We start from the raw sequence: 20,805 nt of genomic DNA on the forward strand, positions 1-20,805 counted from the left end.
TAATCATCTTTCCAGTGGTCAGACATGGGGAGCGATGAGAAACACTGTGGGGCCAAGGATAGTCTGAACCAAAGAGGATTCTACGGCCATGTCGCCCCAAGTCATGAGTTCCTACAAAGATCTAAAATGATGGAGGACCAATTATCTGGCTAGGTCTGAAGGCCTACCTTATCAGTGGAATTCAAATACAGCCGGTCCCCAAGTTGCAAACGGTCGACTTACGACTGTTCGCAGTTACGACTGAAGCTGTCGTAAATGGCGGACCCCGCGTTACGAATGCAATCTGCGCTTACGAACGGCGCGGTCGCGTGTAACTCAGTGGGGTCCGACTTACGAACAAACTGAGTTACGACTAATTGCTTGGTCCGTAACCGGTTTGTAAGTGGGAGAGAGGCAGTAGTCCACTGTGACTGTAGTGTCTGAGCAACTTCCAAATCATTGATGTATTTATAATTTCACTGGGAGTTAGGCATCGGAGTACATTTGGAACCTCTTTAGTTCAGCACTCTCTGGTTTGGCAACATCCATAGCCTGGCACAATTTTAGTTAACTGGAGTCCGCTTATCATGTGTGCGGCCAAGAGTCCTGAGGTCCCATAAAGCTTGTTTATAGTCATCAATCCTGGCTTTCAGTGTTCTGTGCTGTTATTTAGCGCTAATGTACTCCTACATATCTTCTAACAGCCCAGCAAGCAGTGAAAGGGTCGGTAATGCTGCTAGACAATGTTGACCTCTCGCGGTACAACAAATTCTCTGGTTGGGCACCGGTTAGGTCTCAAGGGCTCTGGACTATACAAATCTAGCCTTAAATGACTTGCCCAAGGAGATCTGTGGCTGAGCAGGCACGTAAACTGAGGCTCCCACCTCATAGGCCAGTGCACCAACCAATGGACCATCCTTCCTCCCTCCCGGACATGGTCTCTAACAACCTCTGATAGTGGCAACCCACCTGAGGCTTGTTCCAAAGCCCCATGGAACCAGTCGGTAAATTTCAGCAATGTGCCTGGCATCAGGCTCATGCTGCTCAAGTATCTCCTGTTAATTTTCCATGCTGCTTGCTGTAGCACGTCTCGCTCTTGTATCAGCAAGTGCCGGAGCCCTGTCAGACATACTGATGCACTGAAAAGAATCTGGTGGCTATAATGGGTCACAGATTGAATAGGTATTGCCGATGGGAAGAAGGGAGATCGTGCAGGGGTGTTGTAATGGGATTCACTCTCTGTGTGAGCCCCCACCCTTGGGCGAGTGCACATGCCTGTGCTCTGTCTCTTTTTTCCTGGCTGGGGTAGAGCAGTGTCCTAAATCTCCCTCATCAGACAATGTCCTCGGCCCTATTGCTACAAATCTCTGGCCAGGCCATTATGGTTATGTCTAGACTGCATCCCTCTGTCAGCAGAGGAATGCAGATTAGGCAGGTCGACATTGCAGATGAGGGAGGGATTTAAATATCCCGTGCCTAATTTGCGTAAAAATGGCCGCCACATTTTGCTGACTCAGGGCTTTGTCGGCAAAGAGCTGCAGTCTAGAGGGGGATCCATTGAGAAAGAAAGCCTTTTTCGACACATCCTGGAAACCTCCTTGCAGGAGGCATAAGGGATCTGTCGAAAAAGGCTTTCTTTCTTGACAGATCCCCCTCTAGACTGCTGCTTTTTGCCGACAAAGTCCTGAGTCGGCAAAACGTGGTGGCCGTTTTTATGCAAATTAGGCACGGGATATTTAAATCCCTGTCTTATTTGCAATGTCGACCTGCCTAACCTGCATCCCTCTGCTGACAGGGGGATGCAGTCTAGACATACCCTATGATTCAGTTCCCTCCTCTGGGAATGTCCAGGCCTCTTTTGCCACAGAGGCTAATGGAGGACTGGGGGTCACCCACTACTCTGGGACATGACCCAAGGACCCTATGGATAGCCGCTGTCTGCTGTGTCCATTCATTCAAGTTTGACTGCTATTCTAATTCCCTGGGCTAATTCCCTGTGGCCTGCACCATCTTCCCCCTTATTTCAGTGCTTTGTTCACGACAGAATCCCAGCACCCAACTCAAGGCTCCTTTTCATCTCTCTGGCTCCTGGCAGTGCCACATTGTGCGAGGTTCTGCAGCTCTGCCAGTTAGCCATAACATCCATGTTCCTATAGCTCCAGCAAGGAACTGCCTGGCTCTAGCCCAGTAGCTCTCTTTATACTACCTTGCTGTGGCCCTGATTGGCTGCTTCTCACACAGCCACTCCAGGGAGTTTGGAGGACTTCTCTATTGTTTTTTTATGGGAAGAGGTGTGGCAGGACCACAAAGCTTCCAGCAGGGGGCCTTGGGGCCTAGTCCACTGCATCACAGGTATATTAGCAGGAGTATCATATGTGAGGGTACGTCTAGACTACATGGCTCCGTCGACGGAGCCATGTAGATTTGTTTGTTCAGCAAAGGCAAATGAAGCTGCGATTTAAATGATCGCGGCTTCATTTACATTTACATGGCTGCCGCGCTGAGCTGACAAACAGCTGATCAGCTGTTTGTCGGCTCGTGCGCTAGTCTGGACGTTCCCCCTGTCGACATCAAAGCCCTTTGTCGGCAGCCACGGTAAACCTCATCCCACGAGGAATAACGGGGCTGCTGACAAAGGGCTTTGATGTCAACAGGGGGAGCATCCAGACTAGCACGCGAGCCGACAAACAGCTGATCAGCTGTTTGTCGGCTCAGCGCGGCAGCCATGTAAATGTAAATGAAGCCGCGATCATTTAAATCGCGGCTTCATTTGCCTTTGCCTATGTGTCTAATTTACATGCCTCTGCCGACAGAGGCATGTAGTCTAGACACAGCCTAAGAGGGGAGGTAACTATTCCATTCTGTCTGGCACTTGTGAGGTCTCCCCTGGAGTTCTGGGTCTAATTCTGGGCACCACACATTAGGAAGGATGTGGGGAGAGTACCGAGGACAGCAACAAAAATCATACAGATTTTCAGAAACCATGACCTCTGAGGAAAAGGTTAATAAAACTGGGCATGTGCAGTCTCGAGGAAAAAAAAGACCGATGAGAGATCTGTTAACAGTCTTCAACTATGTTAAGGCCTGCTATAAAGAGGGCTATGGGCAATTGTTCTCTGTGTCCACTGGAGGTAAGAGAAGGAGTAATGGGCTTAATTTGCAACAAGGAAGATTTAGGTTAGATATTAGGAACATCTTTGTAACTCTAAGGGTAGTTGAACTCTAGGATAGGTTTTTAAGGGGAGCCGTGGAATCCACATCATTGGAGGTTTTAAGAGCAGGCTAGGAAAAACCCCTTTTAGGTTGGTCTCTAGGTTACGTCTACACTGCATGAATATTTTGAAATAAGCTATTCCGTAATAGTTATTCTAAAATAGCTTCTTTCGAAACAGCACGTCTACACTGCAGGGAAGCCTCAAAATTAATCCGAGACAGGCTTCCCTAATGTAGACGTGCTATCTTGATTTAGAGCCCCAGGAGGCACTGGGGAGGAATAACTTAGAATGGCCCCGGTGAGAGGCTATTTTGAAATAGCAGCAGTGGAGCATCTACACACGCCTTATTACGAAATAGCTATTTCGAAAGAGGGGTTATTCCTCGTAGAATGAGGTTTACAGATTTCGGAATAAGCCACCCGTTATTTAGAAACTATTTTGAAATAACGGAATGGCTGTGTAGACACTCGCATTGTTATTTCAAAATAACACTAGTTATCTCGAAATAACGGTGCCGTGTAGTCACACCTTAGGTTTACTCGGTCCGACCTCAGCCCTAAGGGCTGGATTTGAGGACTTTTGGAAGTCCTTTCTAGCCCTGCATTTCTATGATAAAAGTATCCGGAAGCAAAGCTATGACCATTTCTCATGAACTGTAAAATAACACAACCCGCCCTTCAGGACTTTAACAAGTCAACTGACACTTCAAATATGCACAGCGCGTGTTAGGGCTGAGAACTGAGGCAGAAACCTAGAGAAATAGGTCTGACAAACTCCTGTTTTCTCTCGAGGAAAACAAAGAGCCCCAATGGGTCAAAATCTACATAAAATATATAAATGCAGCCACTTCCTTCTCCCAGTGGGAGATGCTGGTTTGAAATATGCAGACACTTTCTTCCCTTTAATTAAAATATACCTGCTTTGATACATTAATCTTCTTTAATAAGCAAAATCACACTGTCCTCTCCAGTAACCTTTGCGTATAATATTAATTAAACATGGCATTCTTTGACAATGCTTCTAGCTAGCAGCATGAGGCAAAATATGCCTCTGAAATGCATGAATCTGCCTCCTACGCATCTGTCTTCCCAGGGGTCAGAGATTCAAGAGACTTCAATGCTGAGACAAAACATAGACACAGAAGAAATAATGTGGCGGGTTGCTTCATTTTCAAATGAAGCAAAGACAACATGTAAGTGACTGATTAACCCACGTTTCTCCAGTGCACTGTCAGGAGGCTAATGCAATAACTGGGCATCGTCAGAAGAGGGTCCCCAGGGGCTATTTCCTCCAAGACCATAGTGCAGTTCACCGCAAAAGGAAGGTATGAGAATAGGCAGCAGCCTCCCGATTTAGATGTCACAGCATGATTACAGTAGCCCAGCATTTACCCGCAGATCTTTGTCTGTCCTAGGGTTTTCCCCGCTGTCATTTTTAATCAGATGCTATTAGTTACACAAGAAGATAAGAACGGCCCTAGTGGGTCAGACCAAAGGCCCATATAGCCCAGGATCCTATCTGCTGACAATGGCCAATGCCAGGTGCCCCAGAGGGAGAGAACACAACAGGTAATCATCTCATGATCCCTCTCCTGTCATCCATTTACAGACAAACAGAGGCTTTTCCTACCCATCCTGGCTAACAGCCATTGATGGACCTAACCTCTATGAATTTATCTAGCTCTTTTTTGAACCCTGTTAAAGTCCTAATCATCACAACATCCTCTGGCAAGGAGTTCCACAGGTTAACTGTGTGCTGTGTGAAGAAAAAAACCCCACGACAGAGGCTGTCTGTAGTTATCAAAGCGAGAACTTTTTAGGTCAAGAGGAATGGCACATGAGCTGTCCTTTGCCTCCATGCAGAGTTGGTACTGCTTTCCTGCAGAGAAATCCCCCCTAGTACTAGTACTGCTCAACATGAGCTTCAATATTTTGGGAAGGAAAATGGAGCTTCAAAAAAAAATCACTTGACCAATTCAAAAGGGAAACAGGGGTTGATCTCACTTACTGCAGCTGGGACAGGAGTGCCAAACTATGAAGGAAGCAATCGGAGACACATTCTAGGGTTTGTTTCTAAGCCTCCCTTTTCCTGTGCATGTGTCAGATTTCTGGACAATCTGAAAGGGAACATGCCACTTCCTGGGCCTAATTGGATGTGTCAGCTAAAGGTGCCTCCAGGCCTTTCTAGTGCACCACCATCCCTTACTCAGCAGATTGTCACCATCCCTTACTCAGCAGATATATCAGTGACCTTGGCAGCTTGGGGCGGGAGGGCAAATTAACTCCCAGATGAATAGCCTCCGACAACTTCCCAAATGCATAAAGCGCGAAAAGGCCTTTCCTTGACCTCGTGATGGCTCACTGTCGCAGTAGGTTTTCCCTTCCTGCCTGTGCCTCCCCCAGCAAACACTCTCTTTAAGATGGCATGGGGAATAACTTTTGATGGGGGGGCCCTCCAAGGATTTGGTAAGTGCTCAGGGGTCACATTCTTCTTCGATATTAATGGAGAGGGTTGCAGGGTCTCGGATGGAGGATGGGTGCAGGAAGGAGTTCAGGATAGGGGCTTGGGGTACGGGAGGAGGTGTGGGGTCTGGGAGGGAATTTGGATGAAGGAAGGAGCTGTGACCTGGGGCAAGGGACTGGGGTGCAGAAAGGGGTGTAGGGCCTGGGAGGGAATGAAAGAGCTAGGAGGGGATATGGGTGCAGGAGAGAATTCTGGTCTGGAGGAGGCATGTAGGAAGGGCGCAGGATCTGGGAGGGGGTTGTGACCTCGGTTGGGGGTAGAGAGGTCTGGGCTGTGACCTGGGGCAGGGAATTGGGGGGAAGAATGGGGGCAGGGTCGGGGAAGGGATGGCAGAGGGATTTGGATTGTGACCTGGGACAGGGGGTTGGCTGGAGTGGGGTCTCAGGTACCAGCTTTGTTCGGGAGGAACTTACCTTAGGCAGTTCCCAGCCAGCAGCCCAGCAGGACCCATGAACTGGCTCCCTGCTGGTGACACCCCACCCCGTGCTGCTTAAAGTAGCCAGCTGCAGGGGCCATGTGCGTCTCTGCATGATGTGCCCCTTGCCGGGGACCCTCTGCAGGCTGCCTGCGCCACAAGCACAGCCCAGGCGGCTCCTAATGGCCAGCTTCCAGCCAATGGGGGCTGTGTGATTGTGCTGTGGGCGGAGACACTGTGCTGGAGGCCTCTTGCTGGGAAATGCGCATGGCCCCTGCAGCCGGCTGCTTCGAGAGCCCGCCGGAGGGTTCCGCTGGGCCGTGGGCTGGTGGCAGGCCAGATCCAGTGGATTGCTGGGCCAAATCTAGCCCACAGGCCGTATCTTGCCCACCCCTGCTCGAAGGGTTACTTAGAAGCCCCGGGGTAAGAGCCAACCTGTGGCCTTTGCTCTTCATGCTGCAAAACACTGTGAAGAAATCACACAGGAGCAGCTGGTTCCCAGATTTCTGCATGAAATGTAGACAGGCATTTAAGGGCCGGCTCAATACACACTGCTGGCCGCTGCTGCTTCTCGGCAGGGAACCCTGGGAGCATCCTCACCCCAGGGTTCACAACTATTGAAAGGGACACTACCCTATCCTTGTGCACAGCCCTAGGCACCTGGGGAGTTTTATAAAAACACCAGCACTTTTTCCCCGGCGTTGCTCCTGTCCTTAGGGAGAGGCTCAGGGAAGGGGGGATGAGAGCGTGTGGGGGAGGGTGCAGGAGTCTGGGTTGTGGTGTGAGGAGGGGCTCCAGGCAAGGGATTGGGGGGAGGGGGGGACTTTGAAGGGGAGAGGCTCTTCCCTTTACTGTCCCTATCAGGGAGAGAGAGTAAAGTTCACAGCTCGTCTGCCTCCTGCCCTGCCCTGCCCAGCCCAGCCAGCGTGAGGAATGCAGCAAACTGAGCACTTTTCCCTCGCTCCCAATGAATGGGAACAGCCAGAAATGTTCCCATAGGCATCAGGGATGAGGGAGCTTGACCCCTCCCGCCCTCCTTAAAGGGTACGTGGGGAGGGGGGGGCTCCGGGCTGGAGCAATCCCAGATGGGGAGCATGCCTCCAGCTGGCCCCTTCCAGCTGCCTGACGATTCTGTCTCTTTTCTGTCTGGTTTTCTGAGAAGCAATCCCATTCCAGGGACATCCCATTGTCCTGGCACAACAAAACCCTGACCTTGCTTTAAGTTAGGATAAGAGGAAGCTGCATGCTGAATTTGGTGGTCTCAGATCTTATCTTTTAGAAGAAGATCTTAGACAGATACACACAGAGACATGAATTTCTCTTAAATACATAGTAGATCAAAGGTAGGCTTTACGAGGTTGAAAATAGCACACAGAGCAAAGTAAATTACTAAGCAAAATAAAACATGTCAGCTAAGCCTAGTACACTAGGACAGTGTTTCTCAAACTATTTTTATAAAGTACGCCTTAAACAAAAAGATAAGTACCCCCCTTTAAAAAAAATTATAAGTACCCCCAGTACCTACAGTTTTCAGACACACACATTTTTTTCTACCATTGCAACACATTTGTTCAAACAACTTAATCATAGCTGAGTGGGTGATGAAATTTTTGGGTGTAAAAAGAACAAAATAATAAAGCACTGTAAAACTTAAAACAGAAATTCCGTTTTCTCCAAATTTCAGTTGTGTTGACGTTCCTTCCAGACTTCTCTCGAGTACCCCTAAGGGTACTCGTACCACTGGTTGAGAAACACTGCACTAAGAAACTTGTAACATGCAATACTTTACCGTAACCAAAGTTCTAACGATGTTTTCTGGCAGGCTGGAGAGCCTCCCAGATGTTTCCAGCACTCATCAGCAGTGTTAAGCGGGGTGTTCTGCTGTCTGGCAGCTGCCTCTCTTGTTTGGTTTCCCACCTTTATATGGATTTTGCCCAAGGCTGGAATCCTTTGTGTTCAGTTTAAACCTTTTCTCACCTTCAGGGAAAAGTACAAGGACCAAGATGAGTCCCAGGATCAGGTGACCTAAACACACGTCCTTGCAGCAACTCAGCCCCCTCCCACAGATTGGTCATAAGAACACAAGAACGGCCGTACTGGGTCAGACCAAAGGTCCATCTAGCCCAGTAGCCTGTCTGCCAGCAGTGGCCAGTGCCAGGTGCCCCAGAGAGGGTGGACTGAAGACAATGATCATGCGATTTGTCTTCTGCCATCCTTCTCCAGCCTCTGACAAACAGAGGCCAAGGACACCATTTCTATCCCTTGGCTAATAGCCTTTTGTGGACCTAACCTCCATGAAATTATCTAGCTTCTCTTTAAACTCTGTTATAGTCCTAGCCTTCACAGCCTCCTCTGGCAAGGAGTTCCACAGGTTGACTACATGCTGTCCATAGGAAACTCAAACCCACTTACAGATCATTGTCCTTATCCATGAGCCGTCAAGTCTCCAAAATACCCTTAATGACCCTCATCTACCATGTCTGTATTAGTAAAGTAGGTTTAATACTTCATACTTCTAACTTAAAATACAGGACCGATAGATGCACACAAATAGAATATACACATTCAGCAGATTTTTACTTTCTAAAGGATGCCTTACAGGGAATATTTTGCATAAAGCATTTTCCAGTTATGCATATTCATATTCATCAACCCATTTCCATAAAAAGTAGGAAATGCACTGTCATAAGATCTATGGAATTCCTTCCTGAATTAGCACTCGCTGGGGTACTGGACATTGCTAAAAACCTACAGAGCCTTCACCCTCTATCAAGGTTGTGAGTCTGAAAGCAGACCAGCTCATCACAGACAGAAGGCTGGTTACATCTAATGGTTGTTGGGTGCCCTCCGCCCCCCATAGAAGATGCTTTTTGTCAGTGTCAATTCCAGCTCTTTCATTACAAACTCACCACCCCTGTTTGCACTAATTAGCTTAACGCACACTGCATGGGCCATGAAAAGAGAATTACTTTGTTCCTTCTAGATCCCCCCTGGCCATGTCTACATGACAGAGACGATCGAAGCTGCCACAAACTTCCAGGGCTCACATGAGCGGGTCACATTAATTCAAACTGAGTGGATATGCCTGTTGACACCAGTACTCCTATTCCTACGAGGAGTAAGGGAAGTCGAAGGGAGAGTGTGCTCCCGTCAACTTCCCGCAGTGTGGACGGCGCCAGAATTCGATTTAAAACACTTCCACTCAAGCAACGCAAATAACAGAGACGGAGTTGCGTCTCTTGATTCAAATTTATGCCTTAGTGCAGAGCTAGCCCTTGAGATGAAGGTTGAAGCCTGCTGGCAGGGGAGTATATTGGGGAAATGTGGCCTGCTGCTGCCCTGTACATAAAGAGAAGATCTCATTTGCTGGCGCTCTCCAGTCGACACCTTCGCCGGGCTAAGTCCCCACCCCATTTTTTGAAAACTGAAAAGTTCAGTCAGAGTCAGATTCAGAGTACAGGCAGTCCCCGACTTACGCGGATCCGACTTATGTCGGATCCGCACTTACGAACGGAGCTTTCTCGCCCCGGAAGTCGGGGCGAGAAAGCCCCCGTTCGTAAGCTGCTCCGGTGCCCCTGGTCTGCTGGAGACCGTCTCCAGCAGACCAGGGGCACCGGGCGGGTTCCAGAGCAAAGCCTCAGAAGCGTGGGAACCGCTGCTGCTGCCCCTTGAGACCCGGTGCCTGTGGTCTGCTGGGGACCGTCCCCAGCAGACCACAGGCACCCAGATTGAAGCCGCAGCCGTGGCGGGGTCCCTCGCCTCTGAGGCTTTGCCAGAGCAAAGCCTCAGAGGCGCGGCACCCCGCTGCCGCTGCGGCTCTGCTCCCCGTGTCCCTGGTCTGCTGGGGGGGGGGGGGCGCAGCTAGTGTGCTCCCCCCCCCCCCAGCAGACCAGGCTTTTGTTTTGGACTCTGGGGCAGAGCAGCTGGGGCGCTGCCGATTGGTCCTGCAGCGCCCGTGGGCACTACTGGACCAACCCGGCAGCACCCCAGCTGCTCTGCCCCAGGTCCTGATTCAGCCGCTGCTGGTCAGTTTCAGCAGCGGCTGAATCAGGACGTCTGGGGCAGAGCAGATGGGGTGCTGCTGGGTTGGTCCAGTAGCACCCCAGCTGCTCTGCCCCAGGCGTCCCCAAGTCAGCTTCTGCTGAAACTGACCAACGCTGACTACAGGAAGCCCGAGGCACAGTTGCTCTGCCCCGGGCTTCCTGGAATCAGCTGCTGATCAGTTTCAGCAGCAGCTGACTTGGGGACGCCTGGGGTTCTTAAGTTGATTCTGTATGTAAGTCAGAACTGGCGGTCAGTTTCAGCAGTGTCTGAATCTGGACGCCAGTTCCGACTTACATACAGATTCAACTTAAGAACAAACCTACAGTCCCTATCTTGTACGTAACCCGGGGACTGCCTGTATTTGCAACTGTGCGTTATCGCGTGTAGAATAATTGGCCTGTGGTTTTCCCCGCAAAAGTGAGTAAACATCTTTATCATTTTTCCACAAAACATAGCAACCTTATGTGGGGGACACAAACTTGCTTGCTCTAGGTCTTTCTTCAGACAGACCCATGCCTGGTCTCAGTTGTTCCCATCTCTCTCCCAAAGCCCCTCCTGGCAAAAGCCCTAGTCTCTCCAGCATGCCAGAAACCAGCCAGCCTCCCTATACACAGAGGATTCCAGAATAGGTGGAGAAAGACTCAAACTCACCGCCCTGTAGCCCCCAGGAAAATGCTCTATCCCCTAGGCCACTCCAGGTCCTTTTGCTTGGAGTGACTCAATAGCACTGCCTCTTTCTTTCAGGTCGCCCTCTGGTCAGGCGATAAGGTGTGTGTTTATAACCCAGCACCCATTCCCAGCACACCCTGCTGGGGCATTTTTCCAGGAGCTCACTTGCAACAACCACCCCCAGAATGCCTTGCTTCACGAACAGAACTGTGCTGTGTGGAGAGCCCGCCTTCAAGGAACCGGCACAGCCTGCCACGTCAAGCAGCAAAGTTCTAAAGCACCAGCAACATAATCCACATGGAAAAGAGCCAGGCCCAGAAGTGCACCCGGCCCCCGGGCCTCTGCCTGAGGTCTTGGCTCCCCCTGCGGCAGCCAGCAGGGCTTACGTGGCTGCACACTGCGGTGAGAGGCAGGCTGTGTCCGTGCTCACTGCGCTGCCTTGCAGGCAGAGGCAGCAGGGGAAGGGCCTGGCAGCAGGGAGGGGAGAGCAGGACACCGCACTGCTAAAAATATCCGTGTGGACAAAGGCGACTGCTGGGGAAAGATGAAGGAAGGTGCCGGCCATGTGACTGCCCCCACCACGTGACTTCTCCCTGTGCCACTGGGCGGAGGGCTATAACAATGATTCCTCCATCCTCCGCTCTGCCGCTGCTCCACCCCTTCCTCACCTCTTCCCCTAGGCCACCCCGTCTTCCCCCACCAAGGACACAGCCCAGGGCACTAGCAGGGGTGGGGCACCGGCAGCAGGAGTTGTACCCCACCCCACTTAGTAACAGCAGCGGGGAGATGTGGAGCACCGCGAGTCTATTCCCTGTGTTGCTCCACTTCCCTCAACAGCCACTGGTGAGCACAGGTGAGCTGCCCCTGCTCTGGGTGCCAGGCTCCCGCTAGCCCCCAGGGCCATCTAGAGCCATGGTGTCCAACACGCTAGCCCCTAGCCACACATGGCTATGTGGCCGCTTAGGTGCGGCTACTTGGCTTGAACCCTAAAAACTCAAAAATCGTGGCATTGAAAAAAACCCATTTTTTTTAAATCAAAACCCAAAACTTTTCAGAGAATAAAAAAACGTTCAGAAGATCTTCGTGAATTCCAAAAGACACTTTCCGTTAATTGGACCCAGACGCCAGAGGGAGACTTCCGCCATTTTCAGAGTAATGGGGCTGGTTCGCTGTCGCGGTAGCCTGCTTCAGAACTGGTTGGACATGGTGGATCTAGAGGTTCCGGCTTCTTGTCCCTTCTGCGCCCGGTTTTGGGGGAGGGCACATGTCCCTTTGGACTGTCCTCACATGGCGCCAGTGAGTGTAGAAGGGAGAGTCACTGATTGGGCATGTACAGAGTTGGGGAGGGCATATACCCCAGTGTGTTCTGGCATCTCTCTACTCTCCAAACACTGCCTCTCCCTTTCCAGCGACACCCTTGCTAGATGGCTTGGCAGTGTCTGTACACCCCATACCTTCCGTGAAAATGTAAAGTCCCCCCCCCATGTTACACTGGGGGCTGTGATCGTGAGAGCCCCAGCTAATTGCAACTATGATGGTATTACAGAGAGCAGAGTGCTCTTTAGGGAGGATCCAAACCATTAGGGAATGTCTGTAGCTGCTCTCCTAGCGCCTATTCTACATTCATTTTCAACACCGGGCGCTGTCCACATCCCTCTGAGAGCGCTCACTGGAATGATGGTACATAGCCTGCTACCCCACCCTCGTGTCTCAAGGTGCAGCGTCTCCATGTTTAGTGCCACTTTCAGCCTGATCACAGAGGGATAAATAAATACAGACTCGTTTTGAAATAACCCCCCTTAAAGTCACCTTTATAAGCAGAGTGTCCACACTAGCACGCCTATTATTTTGAAAAAATGGGCCACACATTTCGAAATCTGTGCTCTTGCTTTTCTCGGGGAATAACACTAATTTTGAAATAGTTATTTCGAATAGTGGTAGGGTGGACGCTCCGGTGCTGCTGTTTCAAAATAACAACTCCCCAGTGTAAGTCAAACTCATTGCTCCCCACTGCTTCCTGAGGCTCCAAGTCGAGGTAGCATATCCACATTAATGGAGCCTGTCTGGAATTAATTTCGAGGCGTCCCCATAGTGGGGACATGCTATTTTGATTTTGTTATTTCAGGAGTTATTAAATCGATTTGAGTCATTTTGCAATAATTTCCTAGTGTAGGCATGCCCATAGAGACCCTTTAACTATCTCTTAAAACGCAGACCACAAACGCTTGGCAGAAACAAAGCGATGCAGGTCAAATTTGCTTCGGAAATAAAGTATCAATTGAATATTCATTCCATTAATATGTACAATCAGTATGTTCCTAAGGAGAGTGTTTTGGTATTGAATAATATAATGGGGTATAGAGAAATAAAGTGACTTTCAAATGAACAATATACCTATCAAATATTCATTCCATTAATATGTACAATCAGTATGTTCCTAAGCAGAGTGTTTTGGCATTGAATAATATAATGGGGTAAAGAGAAATAAAGTGACTTTCATATGAACAATATACCTACAGTGCAATGCACCTTGAATTGTTATAGCCCTGTGTGGTTGCATTCTGGAAAATGCCCTGATGTCGCAGAGAAATATTTTGGTGATTTTTGCATTGTGAATCAGGAATCTAATAAGAGCGTTAACACTCCTTGCATTAGTGCAAAATTCATTATATGAAATCCCAAACCACTGCAACGGCACCTGGCCTCTGTGTTAATTATAATTTCTAAACTCAGCCCTGGCTCACAGACTGGCTACATCAGCCACCGCTTCACGTGGAGCAAAACCCCCAAACCTACTCAATTTGGAAAAAATAATCACATGGAACTTGGAGGTTTCAAATGAATTTTGGCATTTCCTCAGACCTAGGATATGTCTATACTACAGAGGTTACGTCTACACTGGCATGATTTTCCGGAAATGCTTAAAACGGAACAGTTTTCCGTTATAAGTATTTCCGGAAAAAGCGCGTCTACATTGGCAGGATGCTTTTCCGGAAAAGCACTTTTTCCGGAAAAGCGTCCGTGCCAATGTAGACGCGCTTTTCTGCAAAAAAGCCCCGATCGTCATTTTCGTGATCGGGGCTTTTTTGCAGAAAAGAAATCTGTGCTGTCTACACTGGCCCTTTTCCGGAACAGTTTTCCGGAAAAGGACTTTTGCCTGAACGGGAACAGCATAGTTTTTCCGGAAAAGCACTGATGATTTTACATTAGATCATTAGTGCTTTTCTGGAAATTCAAGGGGCCAGTGTAGACAGCTGGCAAGTTATTCCGGAAAAGCGGCTGATTTTCCGGAATAAGTGGCCCAGTGTAGACACAGCTCAGAGTGTTTTAGTTAAAATGCTGTTTTTCCAAAAAAACCCTCACTTATGTCCACACTGCAATTGTGTTCTTTCGGAAAAAAAAAATTGAAAGAACAGAAGGGGTTTTCCTGACATTGGTAATCCACTTTCTACAAGGAAGAACACCTTTTCTGAAAGAGCTCTTTCAGAGAAAGATGTGTGTGAATGGGAAAGAGGAAAAAGCACAGGTGCCCTGGTGGCCACTCCATCCATAGTAATCACAGCTTAGATGCGAGAGAGCGTCCATTCAGTGTGGACGCTGTCTGCTGAAAAAGCACATTGCTTTTCAATGCATTTTGGCAATGTGGACGCTCTCTTTTGGAAGAAATTTTTTCAGAAGATCTCATCCAGAAAAGCTTCTTCCTAAAGAAGCCTGCAGTCTAGACATAGCCCCTAGGTCCAAAGGGCAACTCATCCGACTCAGACTAGAACAGGATCCAAACAAAAGCCCGGTCCTGATTCAGAACCATCACCAATTATGAGGAAGGTTGGATGTGGATCTGAACATTAAGGCCCAACTCTCATCTACACTGAAGTTTGCAGGAACCCAGTGAGCTGAAACAGATGAAGTACCTACAGCTTTTTGACCAAGATGCTTGAAATCCAAACTCACAAAGGACGTGAAAACTTCCTTGCTGCCTCACGTGTGCTTGTTTTGGCTTGTCTCAGAACTTCCAGCAGCCCGGGAAAACATATTAGACCATGTCAGAATAATGAATGGGCGAGAAAGCAAGTACCTCTGCAAGTGAGAGTCATTCGTTCTCGTCTGCTTACTCCTCGCGTCATCATAAACCTCTAATTGGTAGCATCACACTTCATTTGCAGCATCTTTAAAAAGTGATTTACAATTTGTTTTGCAGAGTCCACGGGCTGCTTTATGGCTCTATTTGTTTGCGGAGGAGCATCATGGGGCGTCTGGGAAAGCAGCCTTGAAAATGTGCAGCTGCTGTATGGTGTCTTTATGTGGCCTTTAATTATTAATTTACCGCACTGATGATCTAAAGTGCCTTGAGAGGTGGGACAGCGAGACACGGCAAGATTCTGTGCACAATCTCAAGGAACCGGCTTGCAAACCGATAGCAGCATGTGGCCCTGGCTCTTTGGTGACTGTAGAGCCAGGGTCTCCATATAAGGGCATGTTTCGACTCGAGACACGGCTACAGGGCTTGATTTAAAATAGACTCATAAAGTGGCAAACAAACCCAGTCCGCTCTGTTGACAGGCTTAAAAAAAAAAAAGATTCTATACACATGGGCTTATGGAAACTGAAATTAAATTGTTTTCATAGTCGTTATAAATGTCAGCGACACATAAAGATGAAAAACTGCCCATTGAAGTTAGAGGCTGTCAAATAAATACACGAAACCTCTGAAAGTGCAGAGTCTCTTGGAGTCAGCAAAGCTTTAACCACCGGTTGCTATGCAACGTGAGTAACATTCAATGAAGAACAGCTCAGTAATGCACCCTGAATGTGGAAAATACCGGGTTGCAATATTTATGGATTGCTATTTATTCAGGCATTTCTGCAGGCTGTTGACAAACCTTGATAAAGCAAGGGCTGGGGTGTTATTAAACTCAGATTTGCTCCTGTGAAGATCAGCCGATGGGTGGTGAATAGACATGGGATAAGCTGTGTGGGACGGTCCTACAAGTCTCGGGGTTGCCAGAAAACGAGGGCTCGTCCCTGTTAGCCTCTGTTTGCCTGGAGTGAGATGTGTTTTGTTTTCGCCGTGTAGAGCACAGAATCATAGAAATGTGGGGCTGGAAGGGACCATGAGAGGTTGTTAAATCCAGCTGCTTGCACTGAGGTCAAATCACAAAAACATGGACCATCCCTGACTGATGCATGGCCAACTTTTTCTTAAAAACCTCCCGCTATGGGAAGTCCACAATGTCACTTGGAAGCCTATCCCAGAGCTTAACTGCCCTGAGGGTACGTCTAGACTACATGCCTCTGTCGCCAGAGGCATGTAGATTAGGCTACCAGGCAAAGGAAAATGAAGCGGCGATTTAAATAATCGCCGCTTCATTTAAATTTACATGGCTGCCGCGCTGAGCCGACAAACAGCTGATCAGCTGTTTGTCGGCTCAGCGCGGTAGTCTGGACGCACGGGGGTCGACTTCAAAGGCATTTGTCGACCACCCAGGTAAACCTCATCCCAGGAGGCATACCTGGGTGGTCGACAAATACCTTTGATGTCGACCCCGCCCGTCCAGACTACCGCGCTGAGCCAGCAAACAGCTGATCAGCTGTTTGTCGGCTCAGCGCGGCAGCCATGTAAATTTAAATGAAGCGGCGATTATTTAAATCGCCGCTTCATTTTCCTATGCCTGGTAGCCTAATCTACATGCCTCTGGCGACAGAGGCATGTAGTCTAGACATACCCTTAGAGTCAGAACATTTTCCCTAGCGTCTAATCTAAATAATCCTTCCTGCAGATTTACCCCTTTACTTCTTGTATTCCATGTCCATTAAGGTAGGATCATTTATCACTGTCCTCTTAACTCAGTGGTCTCCAACCTTTTAAAGCACAAGACCACTATTTGAATTTAAGTGCAAGACAGGATCTACCTCAAGGCCGATATAGGGAAGGGTGAGCGGGGTGGCTGCCCCGGGCCCTGCGTTTCAATAGGCCCCGCGCACGTGCTGCTACCTGTAGGCTGTGGTCGTGGCGCATGCGCGCAATGGTGCTGCCCTGGGCCCCGCAAAACTCTCATCTGCCCCTGCCTCAAACCCAAGTACTCTTGCCCCGCCTCCTGCCCCGCCTCTTTTCTGAGGCCCCTCCCCCACCACATCCCTTCTCTGAAACTACATCCTGCTCACTCTATCTCCCGCTTCTCTATCCTCACTCACTTCCACCCGGCTGCCCCAAAATCGAGGTAATGTGCGGATGTGCTGCACCAGTACAAACCAAAACCCTAGAAACACTATATATTTCTAAAAATTACCATGGAGATAACGACTCCAGCCACGACAGGTTAGGCCTTTTAGAACTCACTGCTCAAAGAATTAAATGTAAGCCCAGGGGAGAAACAAAAATTACGAAGTGTATCATGGTCAACCCTTGGAAAGAAGTAAAAGAAGTAACAACAAGTCAAGTATGTGTTGGTTCAGGACGTGTGTGTGTGTGTGAGAGAGTGACAGAGGCTTCCCCTTTAAATATGCTGAGCATGCTCAGGCATGGGAGCAGCTGCCAGCTAGCTCCCTCCATCCTGAGCCTTGCCATGTCCCCATCTCTGTGGAGATGGGGTACAGGGTGAGGGGGACACCGTGGCATCAGTGCCCCCTCCTCCACCTTCCCCACCCAGCACAGCAAGCAGGCGGCTCCCCAGAGGGAAGGGGTAGCTCCAAGGAGCAGGAGGGCAAAGGGGGAAGGAGCAGCTGAAGTGCCGGCTCTTGACACTCTCCCAGCCAAACCAGAAAGTATCATCTGTCAGAAGCTCCAGGGTCTACCAGTAGATCCCCGATCTCCTGGTTGGTGACCACTTCCTTAACATATCTGAAGACCGTTAGCAGGTTCCACCTCAATATTCTCTTCAAGACTAAACATGCCTAGTTTTTTTTCTTAATCTTTCCCCATAAGTCAGGTTTCCCAAATCTTTGATCACATTTGTGGCTCTCCTCTGGGCTTTCTCCCGTTTCTCCATCTCTTTCCTAAAACCGGGTGCCCCAAATGGACAGAATTCTCCAGCTGAGGCCTCTCCGAGTGTCTTACATCGGACACTCCTGTTAATGCATGCTAGAGTGATATTAGCTCCAGATCACTGGAAACCCAGACATCTCCCACATTGCAAAGGGTACAGAGATGCAATTTGGCATTACATTCATAAAAACGACTGACCACGTGCAAAGCCAACATGTTCTTTATCTGCACGCAGGGTAACAGGACGCATTGGACACCCAAGGCTTAGTTCTCTACCTCCTGTACAATGGTTTTTACACTGATGGAGCTCTCTCAACTTCAGGGGAGTTGCTCCTGTCTTACACCACTGCTAGGGGAGAAATCAGACCCACATCATCTTTTAAAGCCATTCCAGCGGCAGAAGTGTGGATAAGAAAAGCTAAAGCAGAGTGTCCGACGATGAGGCCAATGTTCAGGTTACTCAGCTGGTTTATTGTGCTTTCCCTTCCTTCCCCCTACTCATTCCGTGTTGCCACACCGCATAGCCAATAGACATTTGAGTCTCCCTTGCTGGCTGCAGGCGTGGCTGCTGTTAGCAGCGGGGTAGAGGGACTTGGGCCTGCCCGCTCTCCCGAGTCCCGACCCAGGGCCCTAAGGCAAGGGGACCTCCTCCCTGGCCAGCGGATGGGGTGGTGACCCCTAAACACATCCACTCTCGAGTTCCACAGCCCAGCTCTGGGTCACTTCCTACCCCCTGTCTGCAGTCTGTCCTAAACCCCACAGGGCGCAGGGCACCGGGCACCCAATCCATACCTTCCCCTCCGTCCTTCCTCCATCCATCGCACTGCTTGGCTTATTGGCTTCCCTCCTCTCCGCCGCCGCCAAGAGTCGCCTCCTGCCCTCCCGCCGCAGAGAGCTGCCTTCCCCTTCTGCGGCGTTGGTGCCAACTTTAAATGTCCTGCCTTCCCGGCTTGTGACGTCATCACCCGGCGTCTCCTGCTCAGCACGTCCTGAGCTGATGGTGCTGGCGTTCACTTCTGCTCCGGCTCTTCTCTCCCCCCGCACCAGGCCAGAGCGTCCTCTCCGACCGCTTCTCTGCTGGCGGAAGTAACTGGGGGCCCCTCCGCCCGGGCTTCCCCTTTCCTCCCTTTAGGGCGGGGTTGCTTCACCCTGTCACACAGAGGCTTTGGCTGCCATTCTCCCAGCACCCATGTAGATCCATCGCTGGGATCCGTAATTCCAGGGAGTGACAACATCGCAGGAATCTCATCCCGGCACCTCATTATTCTGTGGTGGATCCTTTACCATGCAGAAGAGAAAAGCAATGGGGCATCCAATTTACAGGGAGACAGAAAAAGCTCTAGAGTAGAGAAGGAGAAGGCTGCCTTCCCGGCACCCAGGGGATGAAAAAACAGAAACCCCAAAGAACAGAATTGAGTCTTAGTTGGGGTTTTTGTATTGCTCTGTAGTAATGAGAAAAAGGAAAAGGAAAACTCGCTCTTCGGATGGTGCTTTGATTATGAGAAAGTAAATGAACAGATTTAAAGAGCTCTTGTCTAGTAGATCCATATTAATAGAAATGCTGTTATCTCTTTATGCACAGACTAATTTTACATTTGAGATGTGGTAGGATTTTATAAATATTGATGATGATGAACAACTTGCAGCTGACAAGATCTGGGCCTTTTCTCCAACTCATCGCTTTGCCCGTACTGTAACCCTTTTCCTCCGCTTTTCTTTTCAGACCCTGCCCTTTCATCGGTGTCTTCCTCTGCTTTTCAAAACAGCTGGCACGGTTTGGAGTCCGTCACAATTCACATAAACAGTTGCGACTAGTGGTAGTTTTCAAGATGGCATTCAGTTAATCAACAAGCAAACCATGCCAAGGTAATGGTGGGTTCACTATATAGCTGAGCCAGTCTGTCTGTCTGTCTGTTCAAGAATTCCTCCTTAAGAGCTAGGACCACCAGATTCCGTTTATTATGACTTAAAGCAGCACGTGGATTTTGTTGTGCCAGGACAATGGGATGTGCCTGGAATTGAATTGCTTCTCAGAAAACCATACAGAAAAGAGACAGAATCACCAGCCAGGTAAAAGGGGCTGGTAGGAGGTAGGGCCCCTTGTTTGGGATTGCCCCAGTCCTGAGCCTTCCACCCCCCCAGGCTCCCTTTAGGGAGGGTCGGGCGATGAAGCTCCCTCTTGGATTCATATCTGGATATTGGTGGCTGTTCCCCTTTGTCAGGGAGGGAGGGGAAAGTGCACAGTTTGCTGCATTCCTCCCTCTGGCTGGGGAACGCAGGGGGCAGACAAGCTGTGCACTTTGCTCTTGTTCCCTGAAGGGTCAGGAAGGGGAAGAGCAAGCAATTCTGGTACAAATCTCATGGCGGGAGGAGAGCTTCACCCTCTCCATCCACCTTGCTACACACACACACACACACACACACACACACACACACACACACACAGAGTCCCCTGCTCAGAGCGCCTCTTCACTGCTCAGACCCTGACTCCTGCACCACCCCCACCTCAACCTTCCCCGCTCTGAGTCCTTGAGCAATGCCAGGTGAATATGCAAGTAAATAAATATATTTCTATTGCACCCTCTTTGATTAATCCTTTTTAAAAATTAAAAAAAAATCCCTTATCTTACAGCCGGAGTTCACTGGGTGAAATTAAACGGAAACACATTTAAATAAATATAAAAGGGAATTTTCTGTTCTAGGATGGCAGTCAGACCAAAAGCTTAGTAAATGTCAATAAAAAGATTAGACAATTTTGATCCTTTCTGGTTTAACTACAGCTGCTATTGTTGCTCCCATTTGAGATATAAATGTCATTTACTTCCGTACCAAATCTGGACTTTTGGACTGGTCACAGGGCTGGCTTATATATACCAGATGCGTTCATTTGCAAGGTATACTAATGCTTTGCAGGGTACGGCTGAGGGTCCTCTAAATAAGATATTTCACACATGGTGCCACCTACTGGCTGGAGAATA

The sequence above is a fragment of the Pelodiscus sinensis genome, chromosome 15, assembly GCF_052426305.1.
Source record: "Pelodiscus sinensis isolate ZL-2025 chromosome 15, ASM5242630v1, whole genome shotgun sequence".
Classification (NCBI taxonomy): domain Eukaryota; kingdom Metazoa; phylum Chordata; order Testudines; family Trionychidae; genus Pelodiscus; species Pelodiscus sinensis.